The sequence below is a fragment of the Balaenoptera physalus genome, assembly GCF_965194825.1.
Source record: "Balaenoptera physalus genome assembly, chromosome: 3".
Lineage (NCBI taxonomy): Eukaryota > Metazoa > Chordata > Mammalia > Artiodactyla > Balaenopteridae > Balaenoptera > Balaenoptera physalus.
This window is the reverse complement of record NC_138890.1, coordinates 131515614-131543335: the sequence shown is the minus strand read 5'-3', so window position 1 is coordinate 131543335 and position 27722 is coordinate 131515614. Positions and strand designations below refer to the sequence as shown.

Sequence of the window (27722 nt, the reverse complement as noted above, 5' to 3'; positions counted from 1 at the left end):
CTGCTCTCCAAAGATGCCTCCTAATGAGCCACACTGCCCTACACTGAATCTGAGCTGGCTTGTGTAACCAGCAAGGGATGCCGCCTGACTGTGGACGCTGGCACAGGAAGTGCTGCCGCTCTCACCCTGGTCTCCGTGAACATGCTGTCGGGCGCCCTGAGCCCCCTTGTGAGAAAGTCCGACGATCCTGAGGCTGCCATGCTAGGAGGAAGCCCATGCTAGCTTTATGGAGAGGCTGCTGGGAGAGGGACAGAGAGAAAGAGATGCGGAGGAAGAGGAGAGAGAGAGTATGAGCCGGTGTACATGCGCACGTGGCCGGTCTCCAGCTCTGCCAGCCATGCCAGCCCAGAGCCAGACCTGAGAGTGAAGAATCCATCTTCCCTTTAGAAGATGGAGTCCAGGTAGTCGCCCCTTTAGATGACTCCAGCCCTTGCCACCATCAGACTGCAACCACATAAGGGACTCCAAGTGAGAATGCTGAGCCAAGCCCAACCGACCCGCAACACAATGAAAAGTAATACAAAATTGATAGTTCAAGCCACTAAGTTTGAAGTGATTTGTTATATAGCAAGAAATAACCAGAACAATTACTATGAGGATAAATGAGATGTTATATGCAAAGCACTTAAAACATTATCTGAGGACTTCCCTGGGGGTCCAGTAGTTAAGGACTCCACACTTCCACTGCAGAGGGCACGGGTTCAATCCCTGGTCGGGGAACTAAGATCCCCCACGCTGCGTGGGATGCGTGGCCAAACAAACAAAAAACCAAAAATAAACCCCAACCCCCCCAAAAAACCCAACATCTGATACACAGTGATAAACAGGTATTAGGTGATGATGGTCATCATCATCATCATAACTATTCCATGCAGGTGCCTATATACTTTAACTCCCAGGCTTATCCTTTTTCTAAAAAAACATATCATGTTTCCTTCCAACTGCGTCACATCGTTCCATGTCTCAGACCCAAAACACTATAATTGCTTCTTAGCTCATCTCCTTTGGCTTTTCTCCTTCCAACCCCTTACTGATCTCCACTGCCAGGCCAGTTTTCCTCAAATCCAGCCTCAGCCTTCCACTCCAAAGCCAGTCACTGACAACTCGGCATCACCTGCTTCACCTTCCAGACTCCTCTGGGAACTCCAGCCTGACCACGTCTGACGCTAATCCCCAATTCCAAGCCCACCTTCAACAGCTCTTTACACCCTTGCTCCGTTCCCAACAGGCTACTATTCCACCCATCCCTACAATATAGCAGATGGTCCCATGTTCCTATCTCTACTCACAGTGAATTCACTGCCTTGAGTACTCTGCTTCTTTTATTCCATCTACCTCAAGCTGGTCTTTCAAAGTCAGATTTAAATCATTCAAAGTACATATCAAAACCAAATATTCCAGCCCTTCTCCAAACTCTAACTATTCTACACTCACTCCTTTATTTAATGATTACTTGTTATTCTCCTATTATATTCCAGACACTGTCCTGGATACTGGGGACATAGCAGTGAACAAAGGTTTTTCACCTGGAGCTTACATTCAACAACTAAGTCAGTAAATATATAATATGTCATGTGATGGTAGGTGCAATAGAGAAAAAGAAACGATAAGGAGGGTACGAAGTGTTAGGGATAAAGATTCCTCTCTTATGAGACGATCAGGGAAAGCCTCTTTGATGAGGTGACACACACTGAGACCTGAAGAAAGAGAGGGAGCAAGTCACGTGGATATCTGGAAGGAGAGGGAGTCGTGTCGGGTTTGCCAAGGGCAAAGGCCCTGAGGCAGGAGGAGGCCTTGTGAGCTCCCGCAGAGCAAGGTAGGTCATACAGTCATTTAAATCCTAACTATGCTTTATTGGGGGTTCTCAGCCATATCAGACCTACTGCTCCCTTTTTGTATCCATCCATCAATCTATTTTATTCTTTGATGAACTTCAAACTAAGTGACTTCTTTCTTTTTGTAACAAATACTTTTATCCTGAAATGAAATTCCTGAATGCTCTTCCTGCATACACACTTTACTAAACACATACATACATACTAAGTAAATCCTTACATAGATACTTAAAAAAAAAAACAAAACCTAGTATAATGGCTTATCAGTAACATAATGGTGAAGAAGAGTAATTTATATTAAACACCGCAAAATATAAACACTTGTACAAAACTACATTTAAAAAATAATAAAATAGTCAAAAGCTTATATTTTACTGTCACTTACTAGCTGTGTAACCTTGAGAAAGTTATTTAAACTTTCCATGCTTCAGTTTACTCATCTGGAAAATGAGAATAATAATAGCATCTTCCTTACAGGTTGTTGTGAGTTTTAGTCAGTACATACACATAAAGCACTCAGCACACCACGTGCTATGTAAGTGTTTGCTCTGATTCCTCTGATGTGAAGAAATTACCATGAATGTGAAAGCAAAATGGAAATAACTACAGGAGTGCTGTATCGGAGGGATGATCTTTTTCCAAAGTGGTGAATGGCTCTTGGAAAGGTTTTCAAATGTAACGAAGTGCCATCCTCCCTCAATATATACTATGGTTGCATTACTCAAAAATTTAGTGTGGATTAAAACCATGCAAAAAAACATTTTGCATTTATATGTAAAAAGTAGTTGTGTTCTAGGCTCAGACAATCGTGAGTGAATTTTTCAACCTACGTGAATGGTTGCTGACATAGAGAAACACTCCCTGGTGAAGGACTACCCCATGTATTCTAGGACGTCGAGCCTCCCTGGCTCTGTCCATGAAATGCCAGGAGTACACTTCAGTCAGTGTACCTGAAATTTCCTCAATGTTCCCCAGCGTTAAGTAACACTGTCCTAGTTGCTACAACTGCCTTGAACTTTGTCTCCTCAACCAGGGTGGATGCTTGAGTCAAGAAAGATATTCTTTCTTTATATTTCCCAAAGTAGTTAGTGAGCCACAGGCACAAAGAGATTCAACTGTAAATCCCTAATTTGCTGTAGCAGGGGAGATAACAGTAAGAGCAGAGTAGTAGTAGTAGTAGTAGTTGTAGTAGTAATAATAATATCAAGTAAAAAGTACCAAGGAAGGTTTCCATATTTCTAGGGAATAAGAAATCTTTTTTTTTAAAGCTCTGAGCCAAATTAAAATTCATTTAATTATTCCCATCATAAGAAGCAGACTAGAAGCTCCTTCCCATTGCCACAGTTGTAGAGCCTGCAGAAAGAAATCTAGACAACCCAGAAGAGAAATATGGATGGAGCCAGAGAGATACAATGTTTATAGACAGACTTGGCTTCGGACAATTTTAATGAGGAGACCGTAACAGGAGTTTTACAGCATTTATTAGGCACCTACTTTGCACCAAGTGCTTTATATTTATACCTTATCTCTAATCTTTGCAACATCCTGGGTAGATAGATATCATCCCCATTTTAAAGAATGGAAAGACAGACACTCTTAAATAGTCAATAACGTGCCCTGGACGTGGCAGGGCTGAGATGCGAGTCCAGGTCTCTTTTAGTCTTTGCTCTTCATGGTGGATGAATAGCTCGTCATATAATTAGGCTGATTCAAACTCTATGATAAATGGTATGAATTTAAGAGCAGACTCACTTATTCTTAATCCTTGTGCTGACTCCACGTACTAACTAGTGCAGTCAGGAAGCTGGTGCCCAGAGAGAGACAGGCAGCTTCACCTGACAGTGAGACCTACTTGTGTGTGCAGGTATGACGTGAACAAGACACAGATGCCCTCACACACAGGGAGAACTCAGGTTGCCTGAGTTTCCTCTCAAACATCCAAATGATTTCACATATGAATGTGTGTGCATGTACCAAAATAGAAAAAATACATAATTTTCTGTAGCATTCAGTTCTCTTTTCCTAATAATAATCTTCAGGATCTCTAGATGTCACTCCTATTTTATTCTTCATTTCATTGGTCCTTAAGCGATACCCCAAGCAATCAACAACCTTTGTGGACTATTTCAGGATATTTAAAAATCTGCTGATGGAGTTGAGTCTTTGATATCCTAACACATGCTGGCATCACTGCCTTTGCAACAGAGGTCAAGAGAGATAAACATTTTTGAATAGGGAAAAAGAAAAAGAAATAAACCAAACTGTGAGGAAACTGAGGCTCAGAAGGTCAAGTGTTTTAGTTAAGGTCACAAAGCCAAAGTAGCAGTGATGGGATTTGAACGCAGGCTGCCTGGCTTCAGAGTACTCCAAATTGCCAAAAAAGTATTTCAGGCATTAATCTGCATTTACCCTAGAGTCTGTAAACAATATGTCTATTAACATAAATTCTAAGCTATACAATCTATTATTGTCCTTGAAATATTTAAAAATTAGTTAAAATAAGTGTTATTAACCCTTAGATTTCTCCAACCTAAGGGAAATGCCTGGCAACAGCAGTGCTTTTGGTAGAATTTACCTCTGAAAATAGTTTATCCTATAATCAGTTATATTTATTTTACACCTTTCTACTTAGGATCAAAGTTCTGGGAGTTGTTATTAATCAAGAAGCAAATCTGTATAAAGTAGGCTCTCACATATCCAATACTGCTCGGCTTAACATATGCAAATCTAATTGCTAAAAGACCCTGGAAGAATTCTGAGGTAAGGTTAAACTTCAGATATTAAATACAATAATGACGGCATACCAGTGTCTCTGAAATCACTGAGTGTTCTTTTGCTTTCAAATGCCTTAAAAGTAGTTTTGGAGGCAGACAATGATCTAGAATTAATTGACAACCTGTATTTCAAATAACAGAATTTAAAATCTATTTTTACATTATAAAAACTACACTTTCTTTGATTAATGCTAATAGTACAAAAACAACCTTAACACAAGTAAATCCACTAAATCTGTTTGTGTTTACTGCCCTCTAGTGATAAGGGATCCAAATGCGATTTAAAGAACAGCTCTGTTCTTGAAGAGCCATCACATTTCAGAAAACAATAGCATGTTTTATAAATATTTTGGAGGCTTGAGATTAAGAGGAACTCCTGATTGATTTGGGGTTTTTTCAGGGGTTTTTTTTTCAGGTTGATTTTTTGAAACCTAAAAATCATCTGAAAAGCTAAGAATCATTCTTTAATTAACCTGGTTTGAAAATTTTCACCAAAAAATAGTTTTATTTAAAACAGGAAAAACCTGTAACATTTACTGAGAAAGAAATTCTCATGTAAGAAACCTTATTTTTGTTGAAAGGTTCCTTAAAGCTGAAATAACATGAGAACTGACGTGATAATACCTTTATTTAAATTTCTCTTCCACATGGGCTAGCTCTCATTAAATGTTAGCATAGTATCCTATAATTGTTGATACAGTTTGAATCATACAGAGTAGATACATAGTGTTCTCTGTTCATAACTAATTAGTAAATCTAGCTGAAACCACCACCGCCATTATCATCATCATACCTGCCAAGGACTTTTGTTTCACTGAAGAATAATTAAGGCAATGAATGGGTATACAAACCTCACATAAAGGAAGCGTCCACAGAAATAATCTTGCATGAAAGGGGACTTCCTACTTACAGAGAAAATTAGGACCCCTAATTCACTTAAACTGTCCTAACACCAATTCTCCATGTTTATGATGACTAGTATAATCATCACAAAATACTTAGGTACCCCCCTCTGTACCTCAAGGTACGCTTTGTGAAAACAATTTAAACAGAGAATACCTGTCTTCTAAAGCAATAATAAAAAACGCAAACAGGCATATTTCTGTAAATCCATATTTAATCTTTTATGAACATCACTTTTAGATGTGAATCTTATAGTAATTTAAGTCATAAAATTTGGCCAGGATGCAGGGAAAATGGAACTCTCACACATTGCTGGTGGGAATGCGAAACGGTGTAGCAACTTTGGAAAACAGTGTGGCACTTTCTTATAAAGTCAACAAGAACACCGGCTATATGATCCCAAAATCCCACCTCTAGTTATTTACCCAAGAGAAATGAAAACATGTGTCCAAAGAGCTATATATAAATGTTTCTAGAAATTCTATTAATAGCAGAAACCTGCAAAAAGCCCAGATGTCAATCGACTGGTGGATGGATAAACAAACTGTGGTACACCCATAAAATGAAATATTAGAAAGCAATAAAAAGAAACAAATTAATAATACATGCAACAAGTTATTAATGGATGAATCTCAAAAGCATTATGAAAAGTGAAAGAAGCCATTAACAAAAGGCTATACACACACACGCACGCGCACACACACACACACACACACACACACACTGTATGATTTCATTCATGACATTCTGGAAAGGCAAAACTATAGGGACAGTCATATCACTGGTTTCCAGTCATTGGGAGTAGGGGAGGGGAATGACTACAAAGGAACAAGAGAAAACTTTTTGGACGAGGGAAATATTTTATATCTAGATTATTGTGGTAGTTTTACAATTGTATAATTTGTCAAAAAACATTCAACTATATCTTTAAAAAGTACATCGTATCAACCTGTAAATTTTACCTGACTTTAAAAAATGTTAGGTGATGTTATCAAATTATTTAATTCCAAATTTGCTTAACTTTGCCTAAAGAAGAACGAAAAATAAAAATCTGAACCATAGTTACATATGGTAAAATAAGATTTTTACCCTTCTAAAGAGAGCCACCTTTATATTCCAGTCTAACATGCATATGTTCGTCTAAAATCTGTGCCAGCTTTGAATAAAACAATACATAGTAAATTCCTAGTTATGCAAAGCCTTTAGGCAATATAATAACCGATGAAGTATTCTCATAAGTACTAATAACATTTTAATCTTAATCCTTTAGAATGACATATTCCCTAAAATACTTTAGGTATTTTCCTGCTTTCTTAAACAAACCAAACTGATCTTAATTTAATTATTTTATGGTGACCCTGGGCCACCATTATTCACTCATCTCTGAAAAGTCAACACATGTTCATTGTATGCTCGCTCATTCTAGTCCAAGCAATGTGCCAGCTGCTAGAGATAGAAAAATCCAGTAAAGTGGGTAGAGTAGCCTGCAGAAAACTGAAGAGTCCCATTGCTGTATTCTTTTTGAGTCCTTCTGTCATTTTTTCATGGGTTTTAGTTTTTTCTGAGTCCTTGGTTGTCAGCCTGTTCTCCTTTGGTCAATATATCTGCCTCCTTATACTCAATATAGCGTCCCTTTCCCCTTTCCATTATGACGGGTTTTTGTCTAAGGCAGCATTTCCCAGAACGTGCTGTAAAGAACAGTAGTGCCACGTGATAATTCTCAAAGAAGACATCCAGTGTCAAACTTCTGACATAGTGCTAACCTTCTTGGAAGTTGTGTACTTTAGCATATTAAAGGCTCTGCCAAGACCCATACTACGTAACTTTGTTTTATTTTGTTTAACTTAGTATTTCTCAAAATTATTCCAGTACTTAATTCTGCTCCCTTCACATTTATTAACAAGCAAAAACGAACAAAAATACCAGGATTTCATTGAAAGTTCTTGTGGAAAGTAATGGTCTTTAGATATCAAGTAATAAAAATTTTTAGAATGGTTATTCACTTACTCAACAAATATTTACTAAATGGCTACTATGTGCCAGCATGAGGGATATAGTACTGAACAAGACAGAAGAGTTCTCTGCTCATGTAAGCCTTGGACTCCTGGGGCAAAAAGACAAAAAACAAGCAGACAAAAAAAAAAATGAGTGACAAACATGCTGGATAGAAGAAAAGGGGGTAACATGATACTGTGATGGTAGACTATTAAATAGTCAGGAAGGTAATATCTGAGATGAAATACTGATGACTAGAAAGAGCTGAAAGATTTGGACCAAAGCACTCTGAGCAAGGGCTAGAAAAACATAGCCAGCATGATGGAGGGTAGGTATGCGAATGAGATTAGAGATGGGTCAGGGCAAGATCATGCGGTCCTTGCAAGCCTTCCAGAGGGGGTGGGGTACCACCAGAAGGTTCTGAGCAGGGAGTGACATGACATGATTTACATTTTAAAAAGTTGCCTCTGTAGAGGATGGCTCATAGAGAGGCAAAAGCCAATAGAAGAGGAAGAAGCATGGAGGAAGAGTTGATAAGACTTGAACACTGGAAGTGAAGAAATAAGAAGAATCAATTCCTAGACTCCCTGCCTTGAATGGATATTTGTGCCCTTTGCTGAGGAGAAACCTGGGGGAGGTAAAGATTTGGAGGAGGATAAAGAAGGAGAAAGAAGAGTGCTTTGAAGCTCTTCACAGAGTTGTGGATGAGAAAAGCTATCATATGGTGGAGTGGTGAATATGTAGTTACCTTCAAATACTCTAATGACATTACATTAGGATAGACCACGTTCATCCAAATCTTTTAACATGTTTTTAGAATAGCCCAAAAGAAGGGGCATCAACGGATAATCTATTTTTAAAAATCCCCTCCTCATAGCAAATTATTAATGTGAAAGCCTAAGCAAGGTCACACAACATAACCAAAATTAGAATCTAGCACTCATAGCTGGCAATAGTTTTATTAAAGTGATATGTCTTCTTTAGGCATTTTTGGAAGGAAGACTTTACTACAGGCAATCATAAACACAATTAAAAATTGTGCAATAATGGGAATTTTTTTTTTTTTTGCAACAGTGACAGAAGAGTAGAGTATGAGAATGATGAGAAATACGATAGTATAGGGCATTGGTTTCTCTAGCTGGCTTCACCTGAGTTCTAATCTTGACCCAGCCTCTTATGAGCACAATAATACACAGCAAGCTATTTAAGGTCTCTGGGTTGTGTGGAGAATTGGAGTTAATGAAAGTCATCTAGGACAGTGTGTTAAGTAGATGTCAGGAGCGCGATAAGTTATTACATTGGGACCAGAAACACTGAAACTTGTCATAAGGAAAACAATCTGGTTAAAACAGCTGTATGAAGATTCCTACAGTAATATCTACCCAATTGCTTATGCAATCAATGGTTTGTCTGAAAACTATTAGAATCACTGATAGCAGTGGAAAATGCTTTTGGAGATATCAAACAAACAGGGATAATTTTCTCAGGATGCACTGACCTGACAAATTGTAAGGACATCCCTTCAGGTTTCAGGACCAAATTCCAATCTCCAGAGGAAAAGGTAGGTACAACTTTACAGGTGCCTTTGAATCAAGGAGATCAAGCCCAGTACCAATGAGGATTTAAGATGCTAATCCTTTCAATCAGCAAATATTTAATTAGCACCAACTATGTGTTAGCTACAGTTCCAGGTACTAAGGAAAGGTCAGTCAGCAAACTGCTCTGAAGTAGCTTACTTAGTAGTGTGTGGGATTCAGAAGGTAAACAGGTGTGCACAGCAGCCATCCCACCTTCCTTTTTTTTAATATAAATTTATTTATATTACTTATTTTATTTTTGGCCGAGTTGGGTCTTCGTTGCTGCGCGTGGGCTTTCTCTAGTTGTGGCGAGCGGGGGCTACTCTTCGTTGTGGTGCACGAGTTTCTTGTTGTGGTGGCTTCTCTTGTTGTGGAGCACGGGCTCTAGGCGTGCGGGCTTCAGTAGTTGTGGCACACGGGCTCAGTAGTTGTGGCTCGCGGGTTCTAGAGGGCAGGCTCAGTAGTTGTGGCACACGGGCTTAGTTGCTCTGCGGCATGTGGGATCTTCCCGGACCAGGGCTCGAACCCATGTCTGCTGCATTGGCAGGCGGATTCTTAACCACTGTGCCACCAGAGAAGCCCCCCACATTCCTTTTATGAGCCTTCCAGAGGCTGGACATGTGAAAAATCCATCTCCTCAATGCCCTTGCTGCTAAAGTTTCAGATGTGATTTAATTTCTTCCAATCAGAAGAACCCCTGCTCCTTCCCACAAATTAAACAGCTGTCAATCTAATTGTTATTTCTTTGTAGATAATCTGCCTCTTCTCTCTGGCTGTGTTGGGATCTATTTGTTTCTGTGATTTCTCTGGATGTGAGTTTCTTTTAAAAAAATTTCCTGCTTGGAATTCACTGAACTTCTAAAATATTTCCTCCTCCTCATTCTCTTTATTCTCTCCTGGAATTCAAATTAGATACATGTTGCCATTTTGCTGGAAAAGGAAGTCTTGTCATATTTTAAGTGTACTGTATTTTATCTATAAAATACAGTGTAAGGTTAGATAATTGTCATTAATACTATAGCAGTCATTTTTATTCAAAATACTGCTTTTAAACAATTTTTAAAATTAAACATGATTATTCTTAAATCTTGAGAGTAAATTACTGGCACTAAAATATCTGAAAAACAAATTCAATGTTTCTAATTGCCCATAAACTAAGATGCACCTATATACTCCTTCTAACAAAGAACTTAGACCTGAAAACCTGGTTTAAAAAAATAATTTAATCTATTTTTATTCATACTTCAATAAAAATTGGTATTAACCACCATGACATTTATTCTTCTAAAATACCTGTCTATATTTGTATCCTTCGGAGGGGAGAACATAAAAATTTTTGCCTCTGGGAGTAAAGATAGTAGGGAAAAACAAAATAAAATAACACAACTAAAACCAGACAACAAAGTCTGTTTTACTTGACCTTCCAAATGTGAATCTAACGCCCTGTGAAATAGCATGTCAACCATACACATGAGGTGAGGCAGGCCCATCAAACACAGGGCAGTGATTGGATTCTGTGGAATACGTCCACGTTGGAAAGCCCCTCTGAAGACGTCTAGTCCAACCTTCTACCCAGACAGGAGTCCTACAACTCTTCATAATTAAGGTCCACCTCTCCTGGATTTCTTCTACTCTCGTGTAAGTCCATTCCACTTTGGGTGAATGAATGGAGTTTTAAAACGTTGAGATGATATTGAGCTAATGATCATTTGCTTACATTGAGCTAATACCATTCTTCAAAAGTTCTTTATAAACCCCTCAAAGTTGATTTGACTCTGGACGCAGCAGGTGAAAAATAATACGGCTCAGGGATTCTATTACAGAAGTTGCAACAAACAGAAGAGTAGTTCACATCCTTAACTAGTCACCTAAAAAAAACCCCAAACAACCCAATCCAAAACTGGGCAGAAGACCTAAATAGACATTCCTCCAAAGAAGACATACAGATTGCCAACAAACACATGAAAGACTATTCAACATCTTTAATCATTAGAGAAATGCAAATCAAAACTACAATGAGATATCATCTCGCACCGGTCAGAATGGCCATCATCAAAAAATCTACAAACAATAAATGCTGGAGAGGGTGTGGAGAAAAGGGAACCCTCTTGCACTGTTAGTGGGAATGTAAATTGATACAGCCACTATGGAGAACAGTATGGAAGTTCCTTAAAAAACTAAAAATAGAACTACCATACGACCCAGCAATCCCACTATTGGGCATATACCCTGAGAAAACCATAATTCAAAAAGAGTCACGTACCAAAATCTTCAACGCAGCTCTATTTACAATAGCCAGGACATGGAAGCAACCTAAGCGTCTATAAACAGATGAATGGATAAAGAAGATGTGGCACATATATACAATGGAATATTACTCAGCCATAAAAAGAAACGAAATGGAGTTATTTGTAGTGAGGTGGATGGACCTAGAGACTGTCATACAGACTGAAGTAAGTCAGAAAGAGAAAAACAAATACCGTATGCTAACACATATATATGGAATCTAAAAAAAAAAAATAATCATGAAGAACCTAGGGGCAAGATGGGAATAAAGACACAGACCTACTAGGGAATGGACTTGAGGATATGGGGAGGGGGAAGGGTAAGCTGGGACAAAGTGAGAGAGTGGCATGGACATATATACACTACCAAAGGTGAAATAGACAGCTAGTGGGAAGCAGCCGCACAGCACAGGGAGATCAGCTCCGTGCTTTGTGACCACCTAGAGGGGTGGGATAGGGAGGGTGGGAGGGAGGGAGACGCAAGAGGGACGAGATATGGGGACATCTGTATATGTATAACTGATTCACTTTGTTATAAAGCAGAAACTAACACACCATTGTAAGCAATTATACTCCAATAAAGATGTTTAAAAAAAAAAAACAAACCAAAACCAGAAAACAAAAAAACACTCCAGGTCTTATAAACAGTGATCAACAGTTAAACATGAGCAATTACAGCTGGGGCTGTCACTTTCCCTTAACAGCTAGGGAAGCAAACATGTGAATCAGAACATATGAACTTCCATTTGGGGTATTAAGAAAACTCACCAAACAGATGGCTTTAAAAGAGCTTCCACGATACCAGTTCTAATAATTCATATTATATGGGTCCCTAAAACGCATAGTAAAAAATAGTAATGGCTAATATTTATTGATTGATATTGATAAATATTTATTTATTGTCTACTACGTGTCAGGAATAGTGCTGAATACTTGCCTGGCATCATCTCATTTATTTCTAATACCAATCCTATGAGGACTATTATTATCCCTATTTTACAGATGAGCCTTAAGGTCTTAACCATCAATTCGGTACAGGCAACTCCCAGGTTGCCTGTCTTTTCACCAGAAATCCAGTCATGACAATTGAAGGCCTATAGGATATTTCTACTTAGATATATAATTTCACTCCAATTTCATGTCTAAAAATTTAACTGCCATATTTTCCACCCCACTCTCTCCAAATAACCTTCTCTTCCTGATTTTCCAACCATCGTTCTATTATTACTTGGGTTGAGAATTTCATACTTTCCTCTGGCTGCAGTGCCTTTCCCCGAAAGTCTGGTATATCCTGCCACCTTTCCTGCAGTCTTTCTCCTAACCATTCCTTTCTTTTCCTTCCCATCGTATTTCAGGCCCTCCTTACTTATATGCCTAATTCCCTAACGGATTTGTTTTGCTTTCACTATTTCTCCTCAATATGATCCATCCTGCATACTACCATCAGATTTATCTTTCTAAAATCATTTTGTTACTTTCCTTGTAATATTTTCCTGATAATAAAATGCGACGGTTCTTCAGAGCTTACAGGGTAATGTGCAAACGGCTTAGTCTGACACTTAAGGTGCTCTACACTGTAGGACCCCAATCTACATTTTTTACACCTGCCTCTGTTCCTATAACCAGATTTTCTGTTCCAGGAAGGCTCACTCATACAGGACACCCACTCCTCACCCACGGCCACAAACACTAAGGTAAATGCACAAGAGTGTCCCATCCTACCCTGCCTCACCCAGCCCCTGGAGTATCATCTCCTCCCTCAATGGCAACCTATAGGAAACTTTTATGTTCAAGATCTAGCCTAAGTGGCACTTTTTCTGGGATGCTTCCCAATCATTCTCGTCCTTAGTGTTGAACACACCCTGAACTCCCCTACAGGACCAGAACACCATGAATTACTCTCTAACATGCAACAGGCTTACTAATATGGCTATCTATATTTTCAATGTATATGTCTATATGCCTTTGTTTTCATGTATGTATGAACGTGTCTCTCTCTCTCTATGTATTTGAATACAAACGCACATATGTAAAAGGCTCATCTTGTCTATGAAAGCCTTTGGAGCAGATATATGCCCTACATTAACCAGGCAAAAACAAAAATTCCTTAGTGAAAGCCTAACTACTGGACTGAGGTTATCTGAAGTCAAAAGGTGCAAAACAACAATAATAAAAAACCTCCTGTTTTATTTCTCACATGAAAGTTGTATCTGGCTAAAAACAGAACTAAAAATTTCATTAGAAAGTGATAATATCAATAAAGACTGAAATCAGGGTTTTGTCTAACAACAAAAAATTTTTATTTCCCGCAAGATAAAAGCCTTGACAGAAGTAAGACAGGACTGTTTTGTTGCGTGTCACTTTAACTTTCCTGTGCCTTTATACCTCATCTGTAATGAAGCAAGTGAACAGGTTGATCTCATAAATCTCTTCCACCTCTAAGGATTTTTGGAATTAAAAAAGAAAAGAACTTTTTTTATTGAGCATACCAAAGTTTGATTTCTCTGCAAAATGGCTGACGGCAAGTGGAAAATGGAAAGGGATCAATCACCTATTCATTTTCAACTCAGAACAACTACATGGCTGGGGAATTTCTTCTCCCTCTGGCTACGGCTAGTGTCAGACCCATGACTCAGACTGGAACTAGCCCATCTGGGCTGGAACTACGTTCAAGGTCATTTCATCCATTCCTCTGTTTCTCAGCTTAACTGTCGTTTTAAATCTGTGCAATGATTAAAGAGTTCTATTTTTGGTTCGTGTTTCTTCTTTCCCCAAGAATAGACATCTAGTAACCTGATATCGATTGATATTTGACACTTTTGTTAATAATCAAAATCTCAATATTTCACAGAATCAGAAAAATTATTTGGAGGGGGCTTTGAGGTCATCCAGGGTGAGGGAAAAGCAAAGTCTAAGTAACGTGCCAATTTTTAGACAAAGTGGACAGAAGGTCCACATGAGGCCCTCACCACTCTAATGTTTCTTTCGTGGCTGACTTCATACATATTATTTCAAAGTAATCATGGTTAAGTGGTCAGTGAGAGCGTAAATAAAAATATGCTATCCACGAATGCTAGGTAACGAGCTAAAACTAAAGTAAACAACTTCAGTGGGCCATCCCATATGCAAGCTGGCAAGGGCTCATAAATCACCACGATGGGGATCAAGATTTCAAATGCATACTCTGAGCTCATTTGCCCAGGCCTGTTGATTCAAGCTCCAGTTGCATTGGGTTACCTATATGGCAGTATATAAAGTTCACCTTTTAAGTTTAAAATTAGTTCCCTTCCCAACTAAAGATCGACCACAGTACCTCTTAGAGGTGTGCCCCATATTCTGCACTTGACATAAGTTTTCATTTAAATTCCCATAACCATCCTGTGAGATAGATTTTTGTTAATCCCGATTTTCCGAGAAAGCAGAGGCTCAGAGAAGTTGAAGCAATTTAAGTATCCAAGGTCACAACTCTAGTGGGATGCATTCATATCCAGAAGAGGAATTGCTAAGCTCATTGGAATTTAGGAGATTTAAAGCAGAATCAAGATAAAGGTTCACATTTGTCATCGGCTATTCTGTTCCACTTTTCTCTTGGCATCTAATAATTAATCACTATTAGTGAATCCACCTCAGTCTCTCCTCACCCTGTTCCAGCTTGTGCTTTGCTGTCCCACGTCCTCACTCCCAGGCAACAGGTCCTTAGGGGATGGCCCAGCACTTGGATGTGACAACCCACCCATGCTGCTACTGGGCCGTGACTCAAGGAGCCAACAGGTGAAGAAGGTGATGCCAGCTATCGGTGCTAAAAAAGACTCACGCCACGTGAAATACCCTATGTCTATAAATCTCCCCTCTCCAGCTGGTTCTCTCCCTCCCCCACAACCCCCAAAGCTGACTATCCTCTCTTAAACATTCACACTTGCACGTCACCCCTCTGGGATTTCTTTTTTCCTCTGAGACTGTCCCAAAGGTTTATTCCAACCAGATTTCAGCATTCCTGAGGTGGGAGGGGGGCAGGAACACGAATCGGTCAGCCTGTCTCCAGCCAAGGGCAGCCCTGCTCCTAGGTGAGCCCAGCCAGAGTCCTTCTGCCACCCCCCTTCCTCCTCTCACTGTCTAATATGCCTTCCTACTTTTCTTTCCTTCAATCTTCACTCTTCACTCTATCCACGAGCCCAGCTTCCTTTCCCATTTTGGCCCAATAAGAAAACAAACCTCCAAGGCAACTCCATAGTAATAGGTCATTTTAAAAATCCCAATACCTGCTTACACCTTCCCTGAGTTCATTCTATACCTTCTCTATCTGTTGCCGCCCTCCCCACTATTAAGCTTCATCCCATCCAATTCTATCTGCCTCCACCTCAAATCCCCTGCCAGCTCAGAATTTCAGATCTGCTTTAGTCACTTGGTCTTCTCAGCCACTGACCCTATTATCCTTCATTTTACATCTGTGCCCTGTTTACTACCTGCCTGCTAGGCTGACTCCCAGCCTAACAGCCATCCATCCCACCATCATACTCTTCCTAGGAGCTAGGAGCTAGGAAGGTCCTCTCTGTGCCCATCCTGACACGACACAGAGAACAAGAAAGGCAGGATCAGCTGCACAACAGGATTCCCTCTAGGGATGATATTTTGCTAAAATGGCTCTTGCTATTTTGGAATCTAGTACTCACTAAGTAAATAAATTAGCACACATTTTGAAAATGCAGCCTGAGAACAAACACTTGGTTCCCTATCTCCCAGTCCTTCCCCCAGATGCTACATTCAGAAGAAGAATTATCTTTACATCTATTAAGAAGCATATGGATCTTGGACAAGTTTAACTGAGCCTCAGTTTTTCATCTTTAAAAAATGGGACAAACTGTTTTGGTGTGTAGTGTACTGTTTCTGGAACTAAGTTAGAAATGTAAGGTTTGAGGTATGAGTAAACATCAGGATCATATCTCACATTAGAAAGTAAGGCAAGGCACATACTGATATCTCCTGTTCAGTGTAGTCAAAGACTGCTCATATGTATCAAATGGATAACGCTAAAATGTTTGAAAATAAGGCTAAAGGGCAACAAGTAATTTTTCCACTGAATTCTACTTTGGAGAGAACAAATGCCTCTCATACAGGGACTGAATATTCAGCCTGTAATGATGCAAGCCCTCTTTTGGCTCTTCGACTAGGTACCCTTTATTATTTTACTGCTTTTTAACACTATCTAGAAAAATTAAGATGTAGGCCCAAACAGTATCTTCCAGGAGAAAGTAAACTAATCTTTCCTGATGCATATTAAAGAAATAAGACTGTTTCTAGTAAATAAAAATTCCTATGATTTCTTGAAACCCAACTATTACTTACCCTTATGGAGATCTAAGAGACCACACTGAGAATATAAGGTTAAGAAAACAAAGGGCAGAAAATCAACGCGTGTATCAAAGATAATATTAATTAGTTTCATTCTTATCAGAGCATATTGTTGAAACTGACTTGAAATATTCAAAATAAAAAAGTACAAGAAGGGCTTCCCTGCTGGCGCAGTGGTTGGGAATCTGCCTGCCAATGCAGGGGACATGGGTTGGAGCCCTGGTCTGGGAAGATCCCACATGCCGCGGAGCAACTAGGCTCGTGAGCCACAACTACTGAGCCTGCGCGTCTGGAGCCCGTGCTCTGCAACAAGAGAGGCCGCAATAGCGAGAGGCCCGCGCACCACGATGAAGAGTGGCCCCCGCTCGCCACAACTAGAGAGAGTCCTCGCACAGAAACGAAGACCCAACACAGCCATAAGTAAATAAATAAATAAATAAATAAATAAATAAAATTTTTAAAAAAGGTACAAGAAGATCGGTGCTTACTTAAAAAAAAAGGGAAGGGGCAGGTCAGTAAATAGCCACCTAACACCTAATCTAAAAAAAAAAAAAAAGGTTCAAGACGTTCACCTGTGTCTATCTAAATTTTTCTATGCTCTTTTTAGCAAAATTACAGCTTTTTCATCCTTTGCAGTCTTGAACCTCTTTTGTGAAATAAGGTTCCTAGCAAATAATAAAATGACACATATATATTTAAAGTACCCGTGAAAGCATTTCTATCTGTTTATTAAAAACTGTTAAAGTCCTTTCAGTTTTGAAATTTATCTTCTTCCTAAATTCTTATGACAAAGCTCATCATTGTTAAAGTTGTAGCTCATTATTTTTCTGAGGCTTGAAAAAAAAACCTAGCGAATATAAAATAGAACCTTTCTTGGTCAAAGAATGTACTCCTTTTCCAAAATTTGAACTTGATGTAAAGGCATAAAAACGTCACCTAAGAAATGCTCATTTCTTTATAATTCAGTATAATTTATAATTCTTTAAATATACACATAATAATTTTATTTCTATATGATTCTTTTTTAAAAAGTAATTTTCCACTGTAATGAAATAGCTGTTCTTTCTCCCTAATGGGTATGGATTGGAATGATCAGGTAGAATTAGAAGGAGACTAGCAAAAGGAAAACAGTTTGATGTATCCTCTCAAAATATTTCGGAGAGTATTATATAAGATGTCTTTATTCATATTTCGGTCTAAAACAAAAACAAAGCAACCAAGACACTGCTATGCCAACAATGGAAAGCAGCCTTAAAAATCAGTTGGTTATTTTCTGAAATGAAGAAGACAGACGTCAGCCTGGACTTACTCCACAACGTCAGCCTCATCTTTGCCTGTCTGCTATGGACACATCCCCGTCAGGCCTTGCTTTCTACTCTCCAGACCTGTTTATGACAGGCCGAGGTGTTTCCTATTATGGTGCCTATGTCTGCAAGCACACCACTTGCCAGCAATAAATGCCAGAGGCTGCCACGATAGGGATTACAGTGCAGCAGACCAGAGGTGCTGCCAGGAACCCAAGCGCGACCTGGGTAAAACTGCACAGAATACTCCGTAACAGGCAAAACCCAACAGGCACACCTTTTCTTCCCAGGCTAGCAGGGAAAGTATTCAGATATGTCATTTTTACTGGGAACAAACCTATAATAAGAATGCTATTGCTAAAACAGGTACAGTGGAGAGAGAACAGCTTAAGGCCATCAATAGGACTTGTATGGTTTTTGTCTGTATAATACAAACTTTTAATTTAAATGAGATGCAACTAAACTCAGCATAAACTATGCTAAAATTTCTGTTGAGCATCTATAAGCAGGAAAGAGATTTTTAAGTGTGAAATGATCAGGGTTCTTGTCAATAACAGAAAAGCCACTTGCTTGCAAGATATCAACTATCATGTACAGATCCTGTCTACCAATCCAAGGTGAAAAATGGCATTTACTTTAACCAACACCATGCATCCAGTACTAATTTATATGACCGACTACAAAATGATATATTGACACTCACTGGGTTTGGGCTAGAAGCCATGTAGGAGGAGTCATCAGTATTCCTAGTGGCTGGGTAGAAAATTCAGCCACTAGGAATTATGTACTTGAACAGTTATTGAATCCATATACTTATCAGAAACATGGCTTGTATTCCATTAACACATTCAAAGATAAAAAGTGTATCTCCCTCCCGCAATTTATGAATATGAGTGGAGATAAAGGCTGCATACAAAACCCCAAATGGTGAAGAGACCCTCTAGAAAATGAACTGCTATGTAAGAAGTCAGGAGATATCTAACTGTAGGTGAACGTGGACAAGTTTTGGGCCTCGTTTTCCAACTGAGATTAGATAAGTCAGACAAATGATCACTTCTGCTTCCTTTAGTTCTAACACATAAGGCTTGAGTCTGAGAGGAATAATGGGTAACAGTAACAGTGATGCTTTGAAATACTGATCATGTTAAATACTACCAAAACTACCGAAGAACTAAGTGGTAGGCAGAAACAGAGTATATTTTCATTTTACTAATTTCTATTAATTCCACTCAAGTGATAATCAGACAGAAAAATTAGGATAAATTTCTTCAATTATTTGACCTAATGTTCAGTAACTCCTTTGCAAAGGGTCTGACAAAGAGTAAAGTTGAAGCTATTACCCATAAAGGAAGAGTTTTTATCTTCTAAGCCTTAGGGCTTAGATGAGTAAAAATCAACTTAGTCCCTGAGATTGATCAGTGATGATTCCTACAGCACTGAGACCAGAACCACTGAATGGTGCTTTTCCAGAATCACAATAGCATTCATACAATTCAACCAATGTTTATTGAGCACCTATTCAACATGGCCTTGTGTCCCATGTGATGGGGGCTGGCAAATGAGTAAGACTAATGACCTAGTGTAAATGTGACAGGAATAAAACAAAGAAACAAATATTGTACGGAGAGTTAAGAGAACTACAAATACAGTCCTGTAGAAGGTCAAAGGAGAAACACATTACACCCAATTAGGGGAGGCTGGGATGGGAGATATGGGAGAAGACAGGACAGAAAAGGCTTCACAGGAGAGGTAGCATTGCAGGTAGACCCTAAAGGATGGTTAAGATTTGTCTGATAAAACTTTTTATTTTAGAAAAGCTTCAGTTTTACAGAAAAATTGTGAAAGTAAGTACAGAGAGTTCCCATATGCCACACATCCAGTTTCCCCTATTATTAATATCTTACTTTAGTATAGGATACATTTGTCCCAATTATTGAACCAACATTGATACATTATTATTAACTAAAGCCCACACTTTATTCAGATTTCCTTAGTTTTTACCGAATGTTCTTTTCTGTTCCAGGATTCCATCCAGGATACACTACATTTAGTCATCATGTCTCCTTAGGCTCCTTTTGACTGTGACAGTTTCTCAGATTTTCCTTGTTTTTGATGACCTTCATAGTCTTGAGTAGTACTGGTCAGGTATTTTGTAGAATGTCTCTCAACTAGGAACTATCTGATGTTATTCTCATGATTAGAGTGGGGTTATATGTTTTTGGAAGAAAACTCAGATGTCAGTACCATTTTCATCAGATCATATCAAGGGTACCTACTACAACTTGACTTATCACCGTTGATGTCGACTTTGATCACTGGCTGAGGTAGTGTGTGTTTATCAGGTTTGTCCACAGTAGAGGTACTCTTTCCCTCTTTCCACATTGTGCTTTTTGGAAGGAAGTCAATATGCACAGCCCACACTTAAGGAATGGAGAGTTATACTTTCCTTCCTTGAGAGCAGAGTATATACATAAATTATTTGGAATTCTTCAGCACAAGGGATTTGTCTCTTCTCCCCCATTTAATTATTCATTCAATAAATTATATCAGTTGAACTCATGCTATTTGTTTTATACCTTGAGTTGTATTTCAACACTAGTTTATTTTCTTGATCAAACAGTCCCAGCTGGGAACTGGGAGCTCTTTCAGTTTGCTCTTGTGTCCCTTTGATATGTTCCCATCAACATTTGTTTGGGCACTTCCTTACTTTCTGGAACTGCAACATGGCTCCAGCCTCATTTCCTGCCCCAGTTCTAGAATCAGCTACTTCAAGGAGTCCTGGTTCCTTTTATTGGAGAATGGTATTAGAAACCAAGATGAGGGTGCTACATGTGTTCAATGCTACTGGGGCGTCATTGCTTTAGGTTCTCTCAGCTGACTGAGCAAAGAAATGTTTGCATATACTAGATGGTAAAGTTGCTGAGAAGTGCCATGGAAGGCTATGTCCTGAATACAGTTTTCTTAACATTAAGTATTAATAAGAGGTTCTGTGCCTGGGTTACTTTCAGTCTCATTCAGAGGAATAACAGGGTGCATTCATTTATGAAAAAAAAGTCGCTGGACTATTCTCCACTATTTAGGTATTTCTGCTAGAAACAGGTTAAAGAGTTTTAGATATTCTGAGAAAACCTCAGGCCAGTTTGATGGGCTATACCATAAAATTACACAAAGAAACAAAAGGTAAACTCCATGAAAAGTCATTGATGGGGAGAAGAGCAAATGAAACATTCCAAGAGTCCTGTTTGGTTCACATCAACATCACGAGGCCACCATTCTCTCTTAAAAGGTCACTGGAAGCATAAGTATCAGGATGGCAAACAAACACCTTCTCTAACTCTCACCCCACAAAATAAGAAAAGAAAGATGATATTCCTTTATAGATGGATATAAAGGACTTAACATTACTGAGCACCCACTATGTTCCTGACTCTGTCTAGACAATTTCCATCTTTTAATTCATTAAATTATCACAGTAACTCTTTAACAGAAGAGGAAGCTGAAGCACAGAAGGTAAATTGTCCCATTTATATTTAGTAAAAGGCGGAGAGTGAATCCAACGCAGGCAATCTGGCTACAGGAGAGTGCTCTAAATCCATAGACCATTCTGCCTGAGGAATGAATGCCTAATGAATGGGAGACTTCTGCTGATGATAGTTGGCATTTTCTCCTCTAGTGGGGAAATCCCATTAATGGCAGAGAAGAAAAACCATAGGTTGTTTAAAACAGACATACCTTTCTAACCAAAAATGACTCCCCAGATGGTTCTTACTGCCAATTTAGACTAGTATAACGAAAAGTACGCCCACTGTCTGTGAGTGGTAAGTAAAATGCTTTAAGGTGGTGCGGATGAGTATTTTCTCATTGTGTTACAAATTAATTTCAATGTATGTTAAAAAAATTAGAACATTATATTAAAAAATAACATATTTTAATATAATAATATTATAATAAAAAATAACTAGAACATCAAATCCATGATTTCATGTAATTCCTTGCTTAAGATGAGGCACTCAGGTGGACATTTAACTTTAAAAAATAAATGCTTTAAATAAAAGCATTTAACATACAGTAGTTATGAATATACACAGGAAGTCTGAGAACACTAATTTTGACTTGTTATTTATTATAGAATAAAGGTCACATTTTTCTTCTGAAAAATATGATGTTCTTATATTACAAGGAGTATATGACACATGGTTTTTCTTAATCTCTCCTTTCCAATACAGTCTAAGGACAGAATAAACTGCACGTAATTTATTGAGCACCAAGTATATGCTGTTCAGCAAAGTGAGCTTTCTATATATTATATCTAATTCTCTTAACAACCTTCAATTTTATTTTCCCCTTTTATTATGTCCATTTAGAAATGGAGAAATTGAGATTCAGAGAAGTGAGGCATGTTCCCCAAAACATTAGGTAGGAAGCAGCAGAGCTAGAATTTGAAATCAAGTCCACCTGACAAAAAACATCTATGTCCTTTCCACTCTACAAAGCTGCCATAAGCATTGGTGTATATGTCAGGAGAAAGAGTAAATACCATTCATCCTCATCACACACAAAATACAGCAAAACAGGCACAAAAACACACAGAATATTAAACAATAATAACAAAGAAAAATACTTCTTTAAAGATAAAGTATTCTCTAAGTGTAAAGGATAATAAAGCTATTATCACTGCAGTTGGTAATCCAATTTAACGAATTTCCCAATGAACAAAACAGAAGTGTTTGTTGTTTAAGCAAATAGGAAGGCTCCCCCCTCCCCATCCTAATCCCTGTTAGAGTAAATAAAAGAAAATGCCTTCTTAAAATGTCTTTTAAAACTAATGTGAACAGCAAAATAAAGGGCTACCCACGCTCTATTTCCTAGAAAGATCTCAGGCTAAAAGTGCCAATTCAACTATCACAACTAGCCAGGTACAGAGCTAGCCCTGGCAGAGCTATGCTGTCACAAAATAAACTCCAGCTATTTGCAGTTTAAAAGGATTGGTTTCTTTCTGAAAAAGAGAAAATCAGATTCTACATAGTATTTTATGGATCAACTGAAAATCACTATCAGCATTTCACATCTGCCATAATTATATGTATCTTATGGAATAGTTACAATCTATGACTATCATAGGAATCTTCTTAAATTGAACAAAATCATTACCTATCATCCTTGCTATTTGGGGAAAAAATGTGCTTAATCTATTCATACACTGGGAAAAGTGCTATTTTATCTTGGCCAAGCCTTTTGTTTCGGAAAAAAAAAAGACATAGTTCATAACACTCTGAGACAGAAGTTACCAGTTTCCTATAATTAAATCAAAATGCAATAACTGAAAGCAATTTCTCAAGTAATGACTAATTTACTGAATCACAAAAATAGAAGTTTTTGATAATTAAATGTTAAGGATATTTAAGCTTACTGCCACTAAATACTGATACAGAAACTGAGCTGATGACAGTAGAGATAAAAAAAGATTTGCCTTAATCTTTACTGTTTTATTAAGTCAAAGTCAAGGGCTTCACTATTCAATGAAACATAAAAATATCTGTTAAAAGTGCTTCCCTCTTTCTATAATTACTTAAAATAAAAGCAAAGAAAGTATTTTTTTTAAACAGTGATCATAAAAATAAGCATGCCCAATCTGTCATTAACTTTAAGGCTCTATATGTAAACAACATAAATCTTTGGTAAATCTACTTTTATAAAGTAGGTGAAAAAGCAGATAGCAAACTCAAAACATCAGTAAGCTGAATTTCTATATTTACGAATGATATTTTCTTTTAAAATTTAGAGTTTTCCTTTAGGTATGCTGATTAACTCTTAACAACTCTGTATGATTATGTCAATAAGTTTTAATATTTTGAAGTAAATGACTGTTATTTGCTATTTGCTCTTCATAAAATTAAAATGCCTTTTCCAACTAGTTTCACCTTCCTTCTCAGCAAAATTAAACATTTATTTCTGTTCTGAGCTATCTTATAATCGTGTCATGCTGAAAAATCTTAAGATTCAGCCACTTCTATGAACATTCTATATTCACTCCAGGACCACTCTTGCCCAGAAGAAAATATATCAGCAGTCACAGAAAGCTGTAGTATATGTTACGTATGCATTGACTATTAAAAAGCAGCAGGGGGAGCAGAGCTCAAAAACACTAAGAAAAAGCACCCCAGAAAAGCAATTTAATTTATAGGCAACAGAAACATGATAGAGATCTTTGTTAAAAACCAAACAGACAAAATAAATTCCATATAGAAGTCATGTTCACATTTGCAAAGCTGGCCTACGTACGTCTCGAAAGAACTAAAGAAAAACCTTAAGTCTCTTAGAAGGATGCCTGAATCCTAACTTCAAGGCAGACTTTCAGCTTGAAGCATGGTAGGTTCCAGCAATGCCAAGCCTCGGAACTGCCCCAAATTTAGAGAGAAGAAACAATACATTTTTATAGTAGTATATTTTGGGGGAAAATCAAGATGATTTTTTCTCCTTCAAACATCGCCACACTTACATTGAAGATGTGGTGAAATGTGCATTATTAGGTCACAAGAGAATAAAGTTACAGGGTTCCACAGCATAACCCTTGAGGCTTAGATCCTGGCCTGCCCTCCTCACATCCTCAGTTTACTTTCTATGAGAGAAAGGTAACCAAAAACACTGTGAAGCTATTCTGCCTTAAAAAGAGTCTAAAAAGTTACTTTAGCTTTGCAAAATCTGTACAAAAGGATGGAAATACACCTACCAATCCCACATTATGTTTAATATTTTCTAAAAATTAATCAGTGCTGTCTTTTCAGTTTTAGAATAAAAGAGAAAAAGTATTTAGCTGTCTGGAATTCTGCAGCTGAAATTTAAGAAAAGATTAAGCTTCTAATTAGAACTTCAAAATGTTTGTGTCTATATTATACTAAAAAAAGTATAAATATAATTTAAGCATTTTTTACAATACAGAACTGTGCACTAAAGACAGTTATTAAGAATTGTATTATAAAAATCCATGAAACTTAAAACATCAAGTATAAATTACAACTGAATGGTAAAAAAAATATTTTAGCCAAGTAGGCAACCAATCAAGTTTAACCTAAACCTTCAATAATAATACCAATAATGGCAGGTGTAGTGCCTGTCAGACACTATTTATTAGCTAACTATTTTACACATATTCTTTCAAATTCTTACACTGACCTTTCAAAATAGATATCATTGAGCTCATCTTATGCTAAGGAAACCGAAGCTAAAAAAAGTTTGTCATTTCTCTAATGTAACTCAGCTAGTAAGGAACAAAACCATGATTCAACTTCCAGGTCTGTCTGCCTCCAAAGCTTTGAGACCTCACCAAAACCTCTCTCAACTCTAGCAGTGAGGTTTCAAAGGAAATCTGTACAAATCTTGGGCAGATTAATGGGCTTATGAGGCTAAATGCTGTAGATTTAACCTCTCAAACTAAATGCCATCTGGAGTCTTTTACCCTACTTGGTACAAGCATCCTACATGTATTACAGCCAACGTTGGCAGTGACCAAAGATTCAATAATTTTCCTGTCTCAATACCATCAATAAGCATTATGCACATTACAATCCCAATCAGGAAATACATCTAGTTGCTTCTAAAGCGTCATTTAAAAACTGCTAATAGTTCAGATTCCTTCTATTAAGATTTTTTAAAATATGAAGAATTCATTAACCCAATTTGTTAAATGAGTTTGAGGAATCAATTTCCTTCTTCCTAACACCCATATCCACCTCCATAATAAATATTTTCTCTACATAATCACTTAAAAATCCTGATTTCTTACTAGTATTTTATTGTGTCATTTTAATCTATTAGAGTACTTTTTTTTAAAGCCTGAAAAAGAGAAGAAAACAAAGAAAAACTTCATGACTTTTCAAGGGAAACACCGGTTTGGTTCGAACAAGTACATGTGAAAAGAATGGATGGCAATAAGACTAATAACCAAAAGCAATGTTTCAGACTTATTCTTTCACACTCAAGAGATGCTCGACAACCTAGCGGACACATGACGCAAGTTGTCACATTTCCAGTTCAGACTTAGGTTCGGCATCACTCCTGGGGACCTTTAGATCAGCTGCTCCAACTCAGTTTACAGCTCATGTGGATGTGACTTATTTGTGCCCTTGTTATCTGGCTGAAGGGTAACTTTACAACCTTTACCAAGAGCTCTTTTTCCTTCTATGCTAATCCGTTTTCATCTATAAAAAGTCACAGGAGCTTAGCACTCATTTAGAAATGAATGGGTTTAAAAAAAAAAAAGAAATGAATGAATTAGACATAAAAAGTTTAATCAACAGCTTCAGCTGAGTTGAATGTTTTAATGTTAAAAATAAGTGTCATGTCAATAATCTTACAAGACATAAACACAGCTACGACTATTTTGAAAAAGTCTTTTCTCACTTAACCTAGACTTCACTTCAACCAAATAAATTCACCTCCTACACTAAACCTGTAAATTAACCTAAAGTCTGAGGGGCCTTCACAATAAAGATTAAAAAAAATAATCCCTGTCTTTAAAAGACAGGGATTTTAAAAGAAAGAAATGCCCTAAAAAGAAAGAAATCATTTTGACCAATCATTGTGACCTCAAGTTTTATTTTTTCACCTTAAAGTATAGATAAATTAATACTTGACAGTTGAAGTCATTTACAATACATGATTAGATTTCATGTTAATTTTTAAATTCAAATAGAGGTCTCATCATTAAGAGTATGGATGAGGGGGAAAGTAATTGTAGCTGCTGAGGTTCATTGTGCTGAAAAAGTACTGTCAAATCATCTTGAAAATATAAGCAAAGGCTTGCACATCTTTTGGTGCCTTCTGGTTTTTCCTTTTACTACATAGCATTAACCAGACAAGAGAATAAGAACTCAGGTCCACTGCAGAATGGTCCCATTCGGCGTTTAGGACACTGGAGATACTCAGCATATGTCTACTGCTATTATGAACCAACTTATGAAAGAACAATCTATATGTTATAAAATGAATCAGTGAACTAAGAATTTGTTAGGCAGATGAGAACAATGGCACCTGATGCCACGGCAGGGAGTAAGAGTAATAACCCATCATTTTGATGAGGAGCCACAGCAAATTTAGAAATGAGGCTTAAATGACAAAAAAAAAAAAATACAGATTTGATCATCAGTGTGCATATGGGTAGGTCAGCGTGCTTACGGGTAGATTAGTGCCCGCAGATAGTGACTGGGGGGGTCCTTTTTATCTTGTTTATTTGAAGCTAACTTTTTACTTAAGAACCAAGCTGTCTGTATAAGCATTGTCAACAGATAAGACAATCAAGTGGGTGATATGCTATGATATTTTTTCAAACTGCATGAGAAAAAAACAGGTGGTATAAAAACTATAGTAAACTAAAAAAAAAAAAAAAAAAAAAGGCATAGCTCTCTGAAAAATATGTGCATGTAGATAAACAGTAAAATGGTATACCTTCCTGACCTTGTAAATAGGTGGCCAAAGATATTTAAATATCTTTAGGGGGCAACTGTTATTAATTGCCACACACAGTTACCAGTCCTTACTGGCTAAATCCCTCAGCCACCTGCATCCAACATGCCCATGCCTCCTTTCCTATCCCCTGAGCCAAACAATCATTAAAAACATACATAATCCCCCCAAAAAACAAAACAAAACAAAAAAAAAACATACATAATCCCAATTATTTCCTTACATAACTGAAGATTGT

The 27722-nt window shown here is 37.7% G+C and overlaps 1 protein-coding gene across 18 annotated transcripts in view; it reads right to left on the bottom strand.

Annotated features, from left to right (window-relative positions):
* The window catches only part of PDE4D (phosphodiesterase 4D), a 1115543-nt gene that overhangs the window by 26464 nt on the left and 1061357 nt on the right, over positions 1 to 27722 (bottom strand). The gene's annotated exons all lie outside the window — the stretch shown is intronic.